This window comes from Lithobates pipiens, unplaced genomic scaffold (assembly GCF_037356315.1).
Source record: "Lithobates pipiens isolate NorthernLeopardFrog02 unplaced genomic scaffold, aLitPip1_a1.2 Scaffold_13, whole genome shotgun sequence".
Taxonomy (NCBI): Eukaryota; Metazoa; Chordata; class Amphibia; order Anura; family Ranidae; genus Lithobates; species Lithobates pipiens.
In genome coordinates, this window is record NW_027507718.1 from 185,465,049 (window position 1) to 185,480,450 (window position 15,402).

Below are 15,402 nucleotides of genomic sequence, written 5' to 3' on the forward strand. Positions count from 1 at the left end.
TAGTCAGGGAAGACCATGAGTTTCATAGCTTCATAGCGTAGCACATCAATCTTTCTGGCTTCCTTGAGCACCAGGTTCCTGTCTCTGAAGTTTAGAATCTTCAATATAAACGTGTGCAGCGGGCTTCTAGCAGGAGGTTTTTCCACTACAAAATGGGCTGAGAATGAGGCCTGGGGTAGCAGTGAGCGGAGCAGCCGCTCCGTAAAGGTCGTTGGGTCAGACCCCTCAGCCCCCTCTGGAAGCCCCACAATGCAGAGGTTGTTCCTCTGATTCCTATTCTCAGCATCCTCAGTGCGAGATTCCAGGCCTTTTACTTTAGCTTTAAGCGTGTGCAGCAAGGCCGCATGGTCATGCAGCATGTCCTCAGTGTCACTCACCCTGTGTTCCACTGTAGTGACTCTGGATCGGATAGTGTCCACATCTTTATGAATAAGACCCAGATCTAACTGCAGGGAATCAATCTTTCCTGTTAGGGTAGATTTGCAGTCCGTAATTGCCTGCATCAGAGCAGTGAAATTGCTCTTCTCCAGCATAGCAGGGTCCTGGATGTTCTCCTCTGTCTGTGACGCCATGTTTGATTTCGCTGAGGCAGGAGGTGAGGCCGGCACCCCACCGGAGAATTTTTTGCTTTTTTCGGTGCTGCGGGGGATCGTGGATCGCTTTCCCTTGCGCATTCCACACCAGATCTCATACAGGCACAATACAGGCGTGAGGCTGCAGGAATTAGGGTGATATTTGCTCTTTTCCGCCGGAGCTCTCCTAGTGCGCTGCCTCCCTGGTCACCATCTTGGACATGCCCCCTCCCTTCCTCTTCTTAATGCTTTAGACCAGGGGTCTCCAAACTTTCTAAACAAAGGGCCAGTTTATTGTCCTTCAGACTTTAGGAGGGCCAGATTGTGGCCAGCGGGAGTCAAAATGTTCCTGGCATCAGTGGGGGTAAACATCACCACATTTGGTACTGGGGGAGGAATAGTAGCCCATTGCTAGTATCATAGGGAAAATAGTGCCCCATTATTGGTGTCAGTGGGAGAACCAGTGCCCCATTATTGTTATCCGATGGCAGAATAGTGTCTCATATCAGTGGGAGGAATAGTTCCCCAAGGATCAGATAAAGACAGGCAGATTGGAGACCACTGCTTTAGACTTTGTTTAATCTGATGTTCATCTGTAAAGATCTGCACAAGTTTTCGATTAAAGCATTCTACGATCTGCAGGGTGTCATCTGGATCGAGTCACTGTCTGACAAACTACTAGACTGGAAATGAATCCACTGCAACTTGATCAGTTATAAAAAATCACACTTTCAGTGCTTAGATTTCTGAAGCAGAACAGTGCATAATGGCAAAACTGCCTACTGCACCAAAAAAGGTACATGTACTATTTTTCTGTAATGCGAAACACTACAGCGTGCAGTAGTACATTATCATGTGTTGCAGTGTGCTGCAATGCACATCCATTGACAATGTGCATTGGGTTACCATTCAGAATAAACTACACCTCATTGCAATAATGCGCACAGTAATATGCATGCTTCTGCAGGGAGATGGTCTGAATGGGCCCAATTTAACTCTTCTAATACACTCAGTATGCCATGCTGTATGTTTACCATTCTGCACTGAATAATTTCATATGTCATGCTACATGTTCACTTTTCTGCAGCAGCTCATTCCATTTGTAGAAGTAGGAAGGGATAGCCTGGCCACTGCACACCTTGCCTGGCCTGAGTGTTAGCAGGTAAAAGCAGCCTCAGTTCGAATTATCCAAGCCTTGCCCCCAACATGTTTTGCCCCACCCATCCCGCTTAGTCCATGGCTAAACATGTTGGGGGCCTGGTTTGGATGATTCAAGCTGAGGCTGCTTTTACCTGCTAACCACTCGGGTCGGGAAAGTGGTTCTGCAGTGTGCTTTGAGTCTGGACCAACCTTTCCCCAGCCTGCACCCTCCTTAATCAGCGGCATCCAGGGCCGTATTTAATATTGTTTGGACCCTGGGCAAAACTTTTCTTGCCCCCCCCCCATGCAGTTTTGCTCTCCACCTGCTCTCAGGCATACAATAAATAGCAGATAGACTCAAAATCAGATTACTGAATCAGATCAGGCAGCTATTGCGATTGGTTGCCAGAGGTTACAGTGTATCGTTACCGCTCAATAACTGGTTGCTAGAGGTTACAGCACACATTATGGCTCACTGATTATTTGCTAGAGGTTACAGCACATTATTTCTGCTTGTTGTTTGCTTGCTAGAGATTACTGTGGATATGACCTCAGGGTATGATATACATATCAATGCTGCCGGCCGCCCCATTTACATATTAATGCCGGTAATGTACATGTAAATACAGGATCTGCAGATGAGTCATCTTTACACAACAATAGGGCAGAGCTGGGCAGCATTAGTAGCAGCACTTCACACTGAGATATTGGAACACAGCACAGGACTAAAACCTCAAGTGATGAAGGAATTTAAACCAGGATAGTTGGAAAGTATGAGGCAACTGCTTTGGGCCCCACAACAATGACAGGGCCCAGGGCAGCTGCCCCTTTTGCCCTGCCTTAAAAACGGCCCTGGTGGCATCCAATTCATCAGATCTTATTAGCCTGAGCAGGGAACACTAAGCATTTATCGTTTTTTATTACACATGCCATTCGGTATGCCATTCTGTACTTTCCCTATTCCACATAAACTCATTCATTATGCCATGTGGTACAATCATTATTTTGCACTGCATCATCCTATATGCTATGTTGTACATTACTTATTCCACAATGCCTAATTCTATATTTTTTATTATTATTTATTTATTTAATTTTTTTCTCATTACAAATTTCACATTTAAAAAAAAAAAAAAAGAAAGAAAACATGTATAACTTTCAATCAATACATTTTATCCCTCTCCTTCCCCCTCCCCCTCCCCCTCCTACCTCTCGTCATGGTAAATTCTATATAAATATTTTCCTTCTTTAATAGCTTATTACCTCTGCTCTTCTTAGGTTATTATTTCGACATACCTCCACGTCTTCTTAAATTCCTGCCAACATTCCCATTTATCCATTGCTCCCTCTTTTCCCTCTTCCCCACAATGCCTAATTCTATATGCTAATTATTTTTCTCTAGCATCCTGGCTGAATAAGGTTTACTCACCCCCTCCAAAGATCTGTACTTATCTCAATATCATCACCAGTGGTGGCTGGTGAAGTTTTTGGATGGGGGGGCGCCAGACCCCGCCCATCATTTTGGCCCCTCCCACTTCTCATAAACCCCGCCCCTTATGTAATCTGAAAAAAAAATTGGCGTGGGTTCCCCCTCTGAGAGCATACCAGGCCCTTAGGTCTGGTATGGATTCCAAGGGGAACCCCCTACGCCGAAAAAACGGCGTGGGGGTCCCCCTCAGATCCACACCAGACCCTTATCCGAGCAAGCTACCCGGCCGGCCAGGAAAGGGGGTGGGGACGAGAGGGCGCCCCCCCTCCTGAGCCGTACAGGCCGCATGCCCTCAACATGGGGGGTGCCTTGGGGGAGGGGGGGCGGGCGGCCCCCCCACCCCAAAGCATCTTGTCCCCATGTTGATGAGGACAAGGGCCTCTTCCCGACAACCCTGGCCGTTGGTTGTCGGGGTCTGCGGGCGGGGGGCTTATCGGAATCCGGGAGCCCCCTTTAATAAGGGGGCCCCGGATACCGGCCCCCCACCCTATGTGAATGAGTATGGGGTACAATGTACCCCTACCCATTCACCTGTGAAAAAAAGTACAAAAAAAACACAACACAGCTCCGGGGGTCTCCCGGATTCCGATAAGCCCCCCGCCCGCAGACCCCGACAACCAACGGCCAGGGTTGTCGGGAAGAGGCCCTTGTCCTCATCAACATGGGGACAAGGTGCTTTGGGGTGGGGGGGCCGCCCGCCCCCCCTCCCCCAAGGCACCCCCCCATGTTGAGGGCACGCAGCCTGGTACGGCTCAGGAGGGGGGGGGGCGCCCGCTCGTCCCCACCCCCTTTCCTGGCCGGCCGGGTAGCGTGCTGGGATAAGGGTCTGGTGTGGATCTGGGGGGTGGATCTTGGAATCCATACCAGACCTAAGGGCCTGGTATGCTCTCGGAGGAGGAACCCACGTCAAATTTTTTTTCAGAAATTTGGCGTGGAGTTCCCCCTTCAGAGCTCATTCTCTGATTGGCCACGGCAAAAGTCGCCTGGCCTGGGGAAACCTTTCTGGCTGTGAAAGCTTTTTTTCCATTCATTCAGCTAAATGCATGAACATTCTCAACAAAGTAGAAACTAGAAAGCCTTTATGCGGTGACTCACCTATTGCCTCACTGTCTTGCAGCTCCGCTCGGGCTGAGGAACGGAGCTGCCGACGTCACTTTCGGGTTTCGTGAAGCAGCCGAAAGCCGGAAGTGACCTGCCTGTCTAAGATTGACAATGCTCCCGCCCGTAGAATCACAGTGATTTTACGGGCGGAAGCTAGTCGGCGTTCTGCAGTGCGCCGCAAGGCGGGTTTTTAACCCGCAAATGAAGCGCCATGGATGCAATCTTGTGATTGCATCGACGTGGCGCTTCTCATAGTGCACTGTGACCGGCGCCACAGTACACTATGTTAAATTGTTAAATGACATTTTTTTTTTTTTTTTTTTAAATGTCTTAAAGGGCCCGTTTTTTTTTTTTGTTACTTTTTTTTTTTCCTTTTTTTTTTTTACACCTAGGGGGAAGGGGGGCGGCGCCCGGGCGCCCCCTATGGGCGGGCCGCCACTGATCACCACATCATTTTCAGAGCTGTCACCTACTGTAGTAATTAAAATGTTATACAATGGTGTTTTTTTTTGTTATGCCCCTGTGTGTGAATTGAACTGTTGCCTAGAATTTGCCTTTTTTTGTTTGCATTTGCATGTAGAAAGCTCATACTATCATTGGTAAGCAATCCAGAAGCTGAACATCATTCTATCATAGAATGAATGAGTATCTGTGTCCAACCCAGCTATCAAAGTATATATAATATAAAGCATTTTATCTGTAAATTACCATTAATTCAACTGCTAGGCATATAATTTAAATTTAGAATTCCTTACAGTATCCACCCCTTAATTACAAACATAACTGATTTGACATTCTAAATTGTAATATTAATCTTATGACTCCAAGGCAGGTATTTAAACTAAAACCTATTTAAATCTTGCGTGACCCTATCTACGTGAGAGCATTTATACTAGACTAATTTTTTTATATTTCCATTTGCAATACTTAGTCAGCTTTCTTCTGCATAAAACTCATCTAGACTTGAGGCTAAAAACTAAAACGGGCATAAAAAAACGAAAACCACAATTGATTGGACTATCATGTTTACATACCGAGATCTTGCATTAGAGTCTTTGCAAAATGAACTCATTCCATCTCTTACAGTTGTGTGTCGAGTTGTAAGAGAACAGTTATCACATAAGAAAACTGCACCACCTAGTGTATAATCACAGATCGGATCGAGACAAAGAGGTCTGAAACACTGTATTTGCATCTATGATATACGGTATATGAAAGTATATGAAAACTATTCCTTTATTATAACATGTCCAACCATAAATAATACCTAAATTCAACACAGCCAGTAAACCCGTACATTAACCACTTCAGCCTGGAAGGATTTGCCCCCTTCCTGACCAGGGCATTTTTTGCGATACAGCATTGTATCTCTTTAACTGACAATTGTGTGGTCATGCGACATTGTACCCAAACACAATTTGTGTCCTCCCCCCCCACAAATAGAGCTGTCTTTTGGTGTTATTAAATCACCTCTGTGGTTTTTATTTTTTGCGCTATAAACAAAAAAAGAGTGTCAATTTTGAAAAAAACCCAATATTTTGTACGTTTTGCTATAATAAATATCCCCAAAAAAAAATTTCTTTATCAGTTTAGACCAAAATGTATTCTTCTACATATTTTTGGTGAAAAAATTGCAATAAGCGTATATTGATTGGTTTGCGAAAAAGTTATAGTGTCTACAAAATAGGGGATAGATTTATGGCATTATTATTATTATTATTATTTTTACTAGTAATGGTGGTGCTCTGCAATTTTTATTGAGACTGCAACATTGTGACAGACACATCGGACACTTTTGACATTTTTTTGGGACCATTGACATTTATACAGCAATCAGAGCTAAAAATAGCCACTGATTACTGGATAAATGTCACTGACAGGGAAGGGGTGATCAAGGGGTTGACTGTGTTTCTAATTGTGGGGGAAATGTGTCTGACTAGAGGAAGAGAGAGATCATTGTTCCTACTTAGTGGGAACACACGATCTGTCTCCTCTCCCCTTACAGAACCAGAATTTGTGGGTTTACACACACAGATCCTGGTTCTCGCTCTGTCACGGCTGATCGCTGGTGCCCACTGGGCACGCGCATCAGCCTCAGGGACACGCTGCCTGTGCGCGCGCCTGCTACAGCGTCTTAAAGAGCCAATGTACCGGTACGACGGCTCGTGCAGCTGTGCCAACCTGCCACAGTATAACTGCAGTGGCTGGTCGGGAAGTGGTTAAGTCAGTGTTTCTCAACTCCAGTCCTCAAAGCGCACCAACAGGTCATGTTTTCAGGATTTCCCTCAGATTAAATGGCTGTGGTAATTACTAAGGCAGTGAAACTGATTAAATCACCTGTGCAAAATAAAGGAAAGCCTGAAAACATGACCTGTTGGGGCGCCTTGAGGACTGGAGTTGAGAAACATTGGGTTAAGTAAACTCAGCCAGTGGAAATAATGTGGACTGTTCTAAAAAAAAAACTGTAGCACTACGCCCAAAGGAACTACTAAATTGTTTTGTGATTTCTCCGCACAAAGATGACACGCCTCACTTAACTAGGACTTACCAACACACCTTGAGGTATTTCAAAGAATTTCATAGGCTAAGCATAGCCTAAGGGAAGAGGGGATTATCAAGTCTACTAATGCAAACAATAAGAAAACTATGTTACTTTGAGAGATATGGTTAAACACCTGCAGTATTAACAGAACTGAACTGCATTTACCTATCAGCAGCGTATAAAGTCAGTACTAACTTGCTACAACAGTCCCAGTTTTATCAAATGTTGGTCATCAAAGTTGAAGCCCTTGAAGGAAGCACACAGGCAACAGTTTAACTTGTATGATGTTAGCCTCTTACCAGTCCCAGGGCACCCTCTTCTGGGTCTCCGGAAATGTGTTCTTATTTAGTCAGACAGGGGTAGAAGTTGCTGATGATCTCTCTCTTTCAATCTTGCTGAGGCACTCCCTCTTGTCCTTCCTTACAGGTAGAGGGACTGGCTGCTCTCCATTACAGTTTGATCTCACCAGGCATCCAAATCACACAGAAGGTTGTCAGTCTCTTTGCTTCTCTGAGCTCTCACCTGTAGTACGGCCTAGAAACAATAGTGTACATTTTGCTTTTTTATCCTACCTAAAATATTTTGGCACTGATACAAATAAAAAAAATCCTACCTAAAATACACTGCCCTTGATCTTTGCCTCTGACCATGACCTTTATTTTTACACACAGTTGTTTATTTATATTTTACAATCTTACCCTCTATTCAGATAAAAAAGCATACACAGGGGCGGGCTTTACATTGATTGATCACTGTGATAGCCAGTCAGAGGCCATCACAGCGATCAGGTGATTGGGAACTGGGCTTTACGGTCCCTGATCATTAGTATGAGACCCAAGGCTTTTGGTGTGAGACCGATCCCTGTGCTGCAAGAGCACTGTGCAGCGCACTCCCAGCACAAACACAGTTACCCATTATATGCGTTTACCCTATATGCATTTACCCACCTAAGCATCACAGCTGTTAAAAAAAAGTGTTGACTCACTGTCATGAATGTGGGCATCTAAAAGACAACTGATGATCCTCCAAGATACCCCCAGGTCATCCAACAGGTACTCACAAACATAGTGGTGGGTAGGTAGTAAGACATAGTTGCATAGTTACATAGTCACGTTGAAAAAAGACACAAGTCCATCCAGTTCAACTACAAAAAAATAAATAATATCATACAATCCCATATACCCAATTCTATACCCACAGTTGATCTAGAGGAAGGCAAAAAAAAAACAGCAGAGCATGATCCAATTTGCTAAAGCAGGGGAAAAAATTCCTTCCTGATCCCCCGAGAGGCAATCGGATTTTCCCCGGATTAACTTTACCTATAAATGTTAGTACCCAGTTATATTATGTACACTTAGGAAATAATCCAGGCCTTTCTTAAAGCAATCTACTGAGCTGACTAGAACCACCCCTGCAGGGAGTCTATTCCACATTTTCACAGCTCTTACTGTGAAGAACCTTTCCGTATTTGGAGATGAAATCTCTTTTCCTCTAGACATAAAGAGTGCCCCCTTGTCATCTTTGTTGACTGTAAAGTGAATAACTCAACACTAAGTTCACAATATGCACCCCTTATATATTTGTACATGTTGATCATATCCCCCTTTAATCTCCTTTTATTAAGAGTGAATAAATTCAGTTCCTCTAATCTTTCCTCATAGCTGAGTTCCTCCATGCCTCTTATCAGTTTGGTTGCCCTTCTCTGCACTTTCTCCAGTTCCCTAATATCCTTTTTGAGAACTGGTGCCCAAAACTGAACTGCATATTCCAGATGAGGTCTTGCTAATGATTTGAACAGGGGCAAAATGATATCTCTCTCTCTGGAGTCCATATCTCTCTTAATACAAGAAAGGACTTGCATGCTATTATTGAGCTTATGATCTACCAAAACCCCCAGATCCTTTTCCACTATGGATCCCCCCAGTTGTACTCCCCCTAGTATGTATGATGCATGCATATTCTTAGCCCCCAAGTGTATAACTTTACATTTCTCAACATTAAACCTCATCTGCCACATAGTCACCCAATTAGACAAAGCATTGATTTTGGCTTGTAAATTTGAGACATCCTGTAAGGACGTTATTCCACTGCATAGCTTAGTGTCATCTGCAAAGATGGAAATGTTACTTTTGATCCCAAACCCAATATAATTTATAAAGATATTAAAAAGTAAGGGTCCCAGCACTGAACCTTGGGGTACACCACTGATAACCTTAGGCCATTCAGAGTAAGAATCTTAACCACTACTCTCTGAATTCTGTCTTTTAGCCAGTTTTCTATCCATTTACAAACTGATATTTCCAATCCTGTAGACTTTATCTTACGCATGAGCCGTGTATGCAGAACTGTATCGAATGCTTTTGCAAAATCCAAGTATAACTGTCATGGTTATGCAATAGAGTTTGTCTGCTTACCTGTTTCCATGTGTTCATCTCTAGAGACCAGCCGACCCTCACCTGACTGCTTTTGTAATCCATCCTCTGGCATGACTCCACCCTAGCTCCTATCAGAGAACTCTATATTAACCTGTGCACTGCAGGCCAACCCTGCTGATCAACCATTGTGCATTCCTTTGTGTGTTTATCTTCCTGTTACCTGCCGTGTGCTCTTCTGTTGTTCCGTTACTGACTTTGGCGTGTCCTTGACTATCCCTGTTTGCCTGTGATCCTTACCTATTGGCGTGTCCCTGACTATTCCTGTCTGCTTGTGGCCCCGACCTTGGCTTTATCCCTCACTATCCCTATCCTCCTGTTGCCTACTGTGGGTGCGAGATGGGGGACCCTGGGGGTCGCAACCTGGAGCCAGTTGCAGCCAAGTCCATCCTCACCACTAGAGGCTCTGGTGAACACTTGCTGGCTCTTAGACTCTGCGCCCCAGGGAATCTTACGCTCTAATCTCGGCGGGATCTGTCTCCGTCCGCAGCAGTCAGCCTTAGGGTCCACAACCTTGCAGTGCACTCCTGATCCCTACGGTGTGCATCTGTCACCTCGCCTCAAGGTGACCTGACAGTTTGATCAGCCATGGACCCAGCTGATGTGCCGCTATCCGCAGATGACCCATTGCAGGGCTTAGTTCGCAGACTTGAGACCCAAGAATCGCATCAGACCCAAGTGATGCGATTCCCTCAGGATTTGGCATCCCGTGTTGAACAGGTTCAGGCCTCATTAGGACCCTTGGTTCGACAACCTCAACCGCTATCTGGCGCTGCACCTATCGCATCAGCCACACATACATTACAACTACCAGCTCCGGCTCGTTTCTCTGGGGACTCCAATACTTGCAGGGGGTTCCTTAGCCAGTGCACAATTCATTTTGAACTTCAGCCCCAAAACTTCCTGTCTGATCGGGCGAAAGTAGCATATATTATATCCCTCCTGTCCGGCAAGGCGCTAGCTTGGGCTGCCCCTCTGTGGGAACTGAATGATCCAGTGTTTCTAGCCTGTCTGATTTCTTGAAACATTTTTGGAATATCTTCGAGGAACCGGGTTGTGTCTCCTCAGCGGCTAGCGCTCTTTTACGTCTCCGTCAGGAGTCCACGTCTGTGGGACAGTATGCTCTTCAGTTCCGTATCCTCACAGCTGAATTGAGCTGGAATAATGAGGCCCTAGTTGCAACCTTTTTACATGGCCTCTCTGATAGAGTGAAGGATGAATTAGCAGGAAGATCCCTTCCTGCTGATCTGGACAGGGTCATCACCTTGTGTAACCAGATCGATATTCGCTTTCAGGAGAGGGCCCTGGAAAAAAGACTCCAGCACTCCCCGTTCTTTAGGCAGCCTGAGCCCCCAGTCCCTTCTCTTTGATCCGAGGAGCACCCCCTGCCTACTGAGGAACCTATGCAGTTGGGCCGGACTAAGTTATCTCCCGAAGAACGTGCTAGGCGCAGAACTCTGGGCCTATGCCTCTATTGTGGGGCCAAAGGTCATTTCCGTGACACTTGTTCTCTTCGTCTGGAAAAACGCTCAGTGCTAATACATCTGGAAGGTGGAGTATTAGACCCTGAAATATCACCTTCACCTTCTCGTCTTCTCCTTTCTGTGTTGCTTCATGTCGGTGTTTCCTCTCGTTCGGTCTCAGCACATCTGGATTCCGGAGCCGCTGGCAATTTCATGGATTGGGAAACTGCATCCTCCATGAGACTTACCTTTTTGCCCATTACAACGCCATTGGTGGTCTTGGCGATTCATGGCACTGTTCTCCCAGAGGGCCCTATCCACTTCCAGACTCTTCCTGTTAAGATGTCAGTAGGGACACTCCACCAGGAGTGGATATCCTTCCTTGTGTTACCTAAGGCTTCATCTCCTATCATATTAGGTCTTCCTTGGTTACGGCTCCATTCTCCACACGCTGACTGGTCTGCTGGACAGATCCTGGCTTGGGGTTCCTCCTGTTCCTCTTCCTGCCTACTCAAGGGTACCCCGAAAGAGAAACTTCCTGTTACCACCATCCCAGTATCTTCTGCTCTTCCCGCTGTATATAGCGATCTCTGGAATGTGTCCTGCAATAGTCGGACTGATGCACTCTCTAGGTCATGTGGTACTCTGGATGAGGGGCCCACCTATGAACCTGAGTCGATCATTCACTCCAGTTTGCATAACCATTTACCTTTGCCTGTCCCTAATCTCCCTTGGACGCACAGCCAGGCTAACTTGTCTGCAAATTCCACAGTTGCTATGCCCTGTGATGCGATTGAGATGGTCGCTACACCTGACAATACTATTCAGTCGTCCTCTGCACCAGTTATGCCCATGCCCAATGAGCTTCCTGCTTCTTGTTCAGGACCTTCAGTGACCCGGCCTCACCCTACTGCTACTATGTCCGTTCAAACCTGTTTAAGAGGCTCAATCCATCCTTTGGATAGACTGCCTCATTCGGCCAGGTGGGGTTTTCAATCTTTTTCTCAGGGTTCTCTGCATTCTGTTTGTGTTTCAGCTATCCAGCTTAAATCTTGTAACATATCACCTTCTAACCAACCTGACCTCAGGGATCCACTGACCCCTGCCCAGTCTGGTGGTCCTGTTCTAGATGCTCAGCTCATCTTTAAGGGTCTGGGGGACCCTGCTCAGGCTCCTGGTCTTCTCATGCCCTTACCCATTCCTAAAAAGCCTTTAGTCCTCAAGTCCTCTCCTCCTCTCCCTACCTCGGTTCCAGTCTCTGAGGATAATCTAAAATACAAGGTTAGTCAAGTTTTGGATTCCCGGCTCCTTAAAGGCATTCTTCAGTACCTCGTACATTGGAAAGGGTTTGGCCTGAGGAGAGGTCTTGGATCACTGCATCTGAGGTCTTTGCTCCTAGTCTGTGGAGGAGGTTCCATCTGGAGTTTCCCTTTAAGCCTGGACTCAGGCGGGGGAGGGGGAGGCCTCGTAAAAGGGAGGGTACTGTCATGGTTATGCAATAGAGTTTGTCTGCTTACCTGTTTCCATGTGTTCATCTCTAGAGACCAGCCGACCCTCACCTGACTGCTTTTGTAATCCATCCTCTGACATAACTCCACCCTAGCTCCTATCAGAGAACTCTATATTAACCTGTGCACTGCAGGCCAACCCTGCTGATCAACCATTGTGTATTCCTTTGTGTGTTTATCTTCCTGTTACCTGCCGTGTGCTCTTCTGTTGTTCTGTTACCGACTTTGGCGTGTCCTTGACTATCCCTGTTTGCCTGTGATCCTGACCTATTGGCGTGTCCCCCATTGTGTATTCCTTTGTGTGTTTAGCTTCCTGTTACCTGCCGTGTGCGCTTCTGTTGTTCCGTTACCGACTTTGGCGTGTCCTTGACTATCCCTGTTTGCCTGTGATCCTGACCTATTGGCGTGTCCCTGACTATTCATGTCTGCTTGTGGCCCCGACCTTGGCTTTATCCCTCACTATCCCTATCCTCCTGTTGCCTACTGTGGGTGCGAGCTGGGGGACCCTGGGGGTTGCGACCTGGAGCCAGTTGCAGCCAAGTCCATCCTCACCACTAGAGGCTCTGGTGAACACTTGCTGGCTCTTAGACTCCGCTCCCCAGAGAATCTTATGCTCTAACCTTGGTGGGATTTGTCTCCGTCCGCAGCAGTCAGCCTTAGGGTCCACAACCTTGCGGTGCACTCCTGATCCCTACGGTGTGCATCTGTCACCTCGCCTCAAGGTGACCTGACAATACCACGTCCACCGCCACCCCTCTGTCCAAGGTTTTACTTACCTCATAAAAAGAAATCAGGTTTGTCTGACAACTTCTGTCTTTCATGAATCCATGCTGTCTGTTGCTTAAAATATTTTTTCCCTGCAATAACTCGTCTATGTGGTCTTTTATTAATCTCTCTAGTGTCTTCCCAACTATAGAAGTTAAACTAACAGGTCTACAGTTACTTGATAAAGACTTTGTTCCCTTTTTAAATATAGGCACCACATTGGCCATGCGCCAATCCAGTGGTACTATTCCTGTCATTAATGAGTCCCTAAAAATTAGATACAATGGCTTCGAAATTACAGAGCTCATTTCTTTTAGGATCCGTGGGTGGGTGCCATTGGGTCCAGGTGCTTTATCCACCTTTTTTCTGTCTAAATATTTCTGGACTATATCACCTTTGAGCCATTGTGGATTTGGGGCTGTGTCACTACCGGGGTTATGGACATGAGCTCCCCCATGCTCCTTTGTGTACACAGAGCTGAAAAAAGTGTTTAATAAATTAGCCTTCTCTTTGTCCCCAGTCACCCACTCTAGTATATTTTGTAAAGGTCCTAAATGCTCAGACTTGACCTATTTACTATTAATATATTTGAAGATTTTTTGGGGGTTTGTCCTACTATGTTTTGCAATCTGTCTTTTGTTTTGAATTTTTGCCTCCTTGATTTCCTTTTTACATATTCTGTTATATTCTTGGTAACATTTAAATGACACTAATGTTCCTTCATTTTTATATTTTTTAAAAGCTCTTTTCTTATAGTTTATAGCTTCTCATCTTTGGCCGTGAGCCACATTATTTTTAGCCTTTTATACTTATTGTCCATGGGAATATACTATGAAGTGAGTTCACAAACAGTCTTTTTAAAGAATTCCCATTTCTGTTCTGTGCCCATTGATGCCAATATTCTCTCCCAGTCTAAGTCCTGGAGAGCAGCCCTCCATCCTTGTAAAATTTTCTCTCTTGAAATTAAGTGTTTTTATCTTTCCTGTATGTAATTTTTGCTTACAGCTAACATCAAATGAAATCATGTTTTGGTCACTGCTACCCAGGTGTTCCTTTATCTGAACATTAGTAATACGCTCTGCATGGTTTGAGATTACCAGGTCCAACAGAGCATCATTCCTAGTTGGGGCCTCAATAAACTGGACCATAAAATTATCCTGTAATAGGTTTATAAATTGTTGCCCTTTAACTGTCCCAGCAGTGCCATTACTCCAGTAAATTTCTGGGTAGTTAAAATCCCCCATTATCATAACTGTCCCAGCACTTGCAGTCCTTTCCATCTGTGCAAGGAGCTGAGTCTTCACCTCCTCATTAACATTGGGTGGTCTATAACAAACTCCAATGATTAACTTTGAACTACGCACATCTGTATGCAGTTCCACCCATAATGCTTCAGACTCATCACACTCTCCATCCACCAGGTCCTCTTTCTCACTCTCTTTGAGATCACTTCTCACATACAGACAGGCCCCTCCACCTTTCCTTTTTACTCTGTCTTTCCGAAAGAGTGCATAGCCAGGGATATTAATAGCCCAGTCATGTGAGGAATGAAGCCAAGTTTCAGCAATACCGATTACATCATAGCTCTCCTGATGCACCAGAGCTTCCAACTCACCTATTTTGCTTGGCAGACTTCTGGCATTGGTGAACAAACATTGTAATGCATTAATATGTTTTGACCGGTCACATACTATCCTCTTGGGTGTTCCGAGATTGCAACTAGGACTTGCTACTTTACTTACCTTCGGTTTATGTGCTTTGGTTACCCTACCACTAATGCTCCTAATATTACCCTCTGGAATACGTTCCACACTGACTATCGCTATCTCTGGACCCTCCCCCCCATCGCCTAGTTTAAAAACCCCTCTAACTTTTTGGCCATCCTTATTCCCAGATGATCTGCACCCTCCTCATTTAGGTGCACATATTATGAGTATCGCCTCTGGTCTAAATCATTATAAATATTATATAACGTACCATCATCCAGAATTTGTAGTTTTTAAAGGAGAAGAGGCTTAAATGGAGATATCGGGTAGTCGCTCACACCAACCCCATATATAGTTCCATTCAGCCATATAATAGATTGGACTATACCGGTACTTGGTAATAGGAAGACACTAATAAGATTTAAAATCAATATAATGTTTAATAGAGATATAAAACAGAACAATAGTAGAATATCACTTGGAGTACAATAATATGCACAACACAGTTGAGGTATTCCTGACGGGTTCTCCATAGGGAACATTCAACCGTAGAGAGTGCACAATAAGTTTCCTCGACTAGTTTCGCGGGAAAAGGCCCGCTTCTTCAGGAGGATATCTATATAAAAGTATCACAATCATTAAATAATACACACATGTAGAGATATAAGCAGTACAATTATCATA